We start from the raw sequence: 4,917 nt of genomic DNA, 5'->3' as shown, positions 1-4,917 counted from the left end.
CCAAAGTGCTGGGATTACAGGCGTGAGCCACCATGCCTGGCCCACGTGACTTTTTAAGGCCAAATATATTGCCCATCCTGGAGAATATTCCACATGTGCTTAAGAAAAATATGTACTGTGCTGTTCCTGGGTTAAGTGTTCTAGATGATTGTTATCTCTAGTTACTTTATTATATTGTTCAAGTTTCCCATATCCCTGCTGATAAATCAGTTAGGCAAGTAATTAGCAAGGGAAAAATCATTCCTCTGCATAGATAGAACATGACCTTTAAAGGAGAAAGCATCACATCTGTTTGTTTATATATTGTCTATGACTGCTTTTGTGCTACAATGGCAGAGTTGAGTAGCTATGACAGAGAATATATGGCGTGCAAAAAGTAAACTATTTACCATCTGTCCCTTTGCAGAAAAAGCTTCCTGGTCCCTGATCTAAATTATTTTTCAGGTATGAAATTGCTGGGTAAAAAGATACAAATCTTAAACTTTAGAAATATAGTCAAAACACTCTGTAATGTGGTTGTGCAAAATATTACTCTTTCATCTACGTGTATGATTTCCTGTGGCTTCATATTTTTTTTGCCAACACTTGGCAATGTCAGACAAAGATTTTGCTAGTCTGTTGACCAATATTGGTATGTCTTCATAATTATAATTTGCATTTCTCAGATTACCAGTGGACATCCAAGTTCTTCCAGTTCTCAAGGGGGATGTTTCCAGCTTTTTACCATTCAGTATAATTTTGGCTGTGGGTTTGTCATAGACAGCTCTTATTATTTTGAAACATGTTTCTTCAATGCTTAGTCTGTTGTTGATTTTTATTATGAATAAATGTTTATCCAAAGTTTTTCATTTTTATAGTGATTTATTGTGTTTCTTAAAGTAAAACAAGAAAAACAAATTCTAAAATTATAACTTTAAATTAAGTGGTTAAAATTTCAGATGGCAGAGCCAATAATTGGTAACAGCTTCTTTAAGTTTATATTAATAGTCCAATTGAAAACACTAAAAACACTACCTGGCAATAGTTTGAAAGAATCAGAAGGGTTCCGTGAAGGGAAAAAAATATCCAAACATGAAAAATACCTGCAAAACACAAGATTTTCCTTTTCATTTTATAATCTAAACTTGTAAAATTTTTATAAATACATGATCATTCTACACAATGCAGATCTTCTAGAGCATTTCTAAAGGATATTACAGTTTTTGGTCTTAAGGAGTAAAGACTAAGATGGAAAAGGAGATGAAAACAGTGAAATCTGAGGAAGCAATACACGCTCTACACACAAGCAAACTGTAGTTCATTCAGTCAAGTTAGCAATTACAGTTCAGTACATGATTTTTTTTTCTTTTTTATTTTTATTTTATTTTTTTAAATTATACTCATGATTTTCAAGACAACTAAGAAATTAGGACACAGGTATTTCCCCTTCCTAAATTTAACAATTCTTTTAAAAGCTCTGATGTATCCATAAAGGAGTGTTGATTTTTGTGGATTTTTTTCCAAAAGGAAACAAAAGTTTTCATCCCTAAATTCACATACACAAGTTAAGTGAAACTATAAGGTAGTTTTAGACTACCCAGTGAAATAGAATTGTTGGTACCATTTGAGGCAAGTGCTACCCTCCTTAGTCAGTTCAAAACATGAGTCAGTAAAAGAAATACACATTGGTGTGCCTCAAACAACTATAAAACATTTCAATATTCTTCAAATATCATGTTTAATTAACTCCTAAGGTAACAGACTTCTAGAATGTTGTGTCTTAATGGTGTACTTGAATCAATACTAGCAACAGAATGCAAAATTCAGAACTGCAATAAAAGCAAAATCATCATTTAAAAAAAAACCCAATCCTTATGTAAAAAGTGGGAGAACTGAGTGTGAAATACTAACACCAAATGTCTGAAGGCATAATTTTTGTTTGTGGAAGACAGAGTGAAGAGATAAATGCACCTAATCAAGACCAAATGGAAGACAGTGAAGAGTATGAAAAATGTTTAAAAAGGAAAAGGAAAAAGAAGAAGGAAAATGGAAAAGAGACAGTCAGCAAAAGAATTACTAGACAGATCAAAAATAAGAGAAAATGAGGCATGTGCTTATGGCTCTTTTTTTTTTTTTTGTCTGTCCTTTGTGTTCCTAAATAACTTAAAATGTACGTGGCATGTAGGCCACAGTAGCAGGCAAGAACGAGCCTTGTCATGGATAGAGATGAAAGATCTGAGGCAAATGAATTGTTTTATTTTTTGTTTTTGCTTTTAATTCATACCTGAAAGCCTTGAATCCTTGCTAAATATTCCAGTTGTTTTGAAGGTTGTACTGGAGAACAAGGGGGAGTAGGAGAACTTCCTTTTAAACCTGTGGCTTCAGCTGTAGAAGATTTTCCATTCAGAAGGAGTTCCTTGGCAATTGTAGCTGAACTATTCGATGTGGGAGATATACTGAAAAAATAACTTGAAGGTTGGTTCATATCTCTGGGTGACAAATAGCCTAGAATAGTGCCAGAGATTACTTTGTGGCGGCTGGCTTCCCTCTCTTGATAAACATCAGGAGACAGATGAAGAATTCCTTTTAGAGTATTATTTGTTGGTTCAGGAGACCCAGGCTTTGGATCACTCCATCCTTTGTTTTCCCCTGTTTTCTCAAGTTGATCCTGAAGATTAGTAGATGCTTTATAACCAAGTTGTAATAGCATTGGTTCTGCAGCTTTTTAAAATTTATTTTATTTATTTATTTATTTATTTATTTTGCCTATCTTTTTATTAGGTCCTGTTCCTGTAGCAGCTTCAGTGCCTACCTGCACATACATCACAAATTCTTGACATCGAGGCATTTCTCTTTCTGAAAGCAAAACATAATCTTGCTCCTTTTCCTTTTTGGCTTGTTGAATTTGCACCAGGCAGCTAATAGGGTTCATTCCTTGGCCATATTCTGGTCCGGCCTTTACTATTGTTTTGGGGTGTTTTAAAAAAAAATAGTTTTGGCTTTTCCACCACAGGAAGAGGTGGAAGTTTTTTAAGCTCCTGTAATATGGTGGTTGCAGCACGCTTCTTGGAGAGTGTTTTGCTATTTCCCTCTCCTTCTGTAGAGAACTCTCCTACTGACAGTCGAGTAGCAAAGCTTTTCATATGTGGTGGTCCACTTTCTTTAATAACCTCAAAACTAACGGGCATATTTCACTTCAGAGCAATTTCAAACACTAAGCTGATCTCAGACTTATCTGCATCTTTGTCATCATCCATATCCTTTCCTGATTCACCATTCTGAGGCAGTCTTTCTGGAATAGGTTCAATCTGCAGTGCTTGGAGGGCTTTCATTGCAGCATTGTGTCTAGCAGCTTGTCGAGTCTTTCCTTCCCCCCAAAATTCATTATTTCCTACAGTGAGCTGAACATAAAAGATCTTAGGCATTGGGCAATGATACCTCTGATGGTACAGGCCCCGAAAGTTGTAATTAGCTCTATAACTTGGGAATGGCTTTGGATCTAATGGCCTGTAGATGGCAGGTTCTGCCCCTTTTCATAGCAAGCACGTTCAGTTCTGCAGTGAGTGTTATACTGCCTGGGTTAATGTTAACATTACTTTTGGGTGGCTTCTAAACCGTTTTGGGAAGCGTAGATTCAGCCAAAGCTTTATTAGCAACAGGCTGTTGAGCCTTCTTTATACTGCTGCCTTCAGATTCCCATGTCCGCTCACCAAGACTCAGTTGCACTGAGAACATCTTTGAATGAATCAGAAGTTTATACTGGTGTTGGCCTCTATTGAAACGGGCTAACTCATTTACCAGACACATTGCAGTTTTCTCTTTTGAGTTGGCCAATTTTATCTTGGAGAGAAACTGATTTATCTGAAGCATGTTAAGACAATATTGACCAAACTGCTGTATTCCTTACGGCTCCAAAAACTTCTGAGCCTTGGTCGAATTACTTTGTGTATCCTTGAGTTCTTCTTTTTCTGTCTTCTTCTTCTTTCCTCCTCCTCCTCCTCCTCCTCCTCCTCCTCCTTCTTCTTCTTCTTCCTCTTCCTCTTCCTCCTTCTCCTTCTCCTTCTCCTTCTCCTTCTCCTTCTCCTTCTCCTTCTCCTCCTCCTCCTCCTCCTCTCTTCAGTCTTTAAAAAGTAAGCTAAAATCATCCTTGTGGTAGGCAGCCTCTCCACTCTGCCTCCCGCCGCCCTGCGACCTAGCGCGGCCATTGTTTGCTGCGCTGCTCCTGTAATTTGGCCTGTAGTTTGTTTTGTTTGTTGTGTTTTTGCCAGGTTTTAGTTTCAGGGTGATACTGGCTTCACAGAATAAGTTAGGGAGATGTCCCTTATCCTCATCTTTTTAGAAGAGTTTCAATAGAATTGGTATCAGCTCTTCTTTGTACATCTAATAGAAATCAGCAGTGAATCTTTCTAATGTGAGGTTTTTTCTGGTTGGTAGTTTTTTTGTTTGTTTGTTTGTTTTGTTTATTATTTTTTTTTTTCTGTTTCAATCTCAGAACTTCATATTAGTCTGTTCAGGGTTTCAATTTCTTCCTGATTCAATATTAAGATGTTGTGTGTTTTGAGGAAGTTATCAATTTTCCCTGGATTTTCTCCTAGTTTTTGTGCATACAAGTGTCCATAATAGTCCCTGAGATTCTTTTGTATCTCTGTGGGATCCTTTGTAATATCACCTGTCTCATTTCTTTTTTTTTTTTTTGAGACGGAGTCTTGCTCTGTCACCCAGGCTGGAGTGCAGTGGGCGGATCTCAGCTCACTGCAAGCTCCTCCTCTCGGCTTCACGCCATTCTCCTGCCTCAGCCTCCCGGAGTAGCTGGGACTACAGGCACCCGCCACGTCGCCCGGCTAGTTTTTTGTATTTTTTAGTAGAGACGGGGTTTCACCGTGTTAGCCAGGATGGTCTCGATCTCCTGACCTCATGATCCGCCCGTCTCGGCCTCCC

At 37.7% G+C, this 4,917-nt stretch overlaps 1 pseudogene across 1 annotated transcript; it reads right to left on the bottom strand.

Annotated features, from left to right (window-relative positions):
- Positions 1-2,257: 2,257 nt before the first annotated feature.
- LOC112616064 lies at positions 2,258-3,807 on the bottom strand (annotated as a pseudogene). Its single transcript, XR_003117552.1, has one exon. The product of XR_003117552.1 is annotated as a double-stranded RNA-binding protein Staufen homolog 2-like (transcript).
- Positions 3,808-4,917: the final 1,110 nt, after the last annotated feature.

Source organism: Theropithecus gelada, chromosome X, assembly GCF_003255815.1.
Source record: "Theropithecus gelada isolate Dixy chromosome X, Tgel_1.0, whole genome shotgun sequence".
In the NCBI taxonomy this organism is placed as follows: Eukaryota; Metazoa; Chordata; class Mammalia; order Primates; family Cercopithecidae; genus Theropithecus; species Theropithecus gelada.
This window is presented reverse-complemented; position numbering and strand designations above follow the sequence as displayed.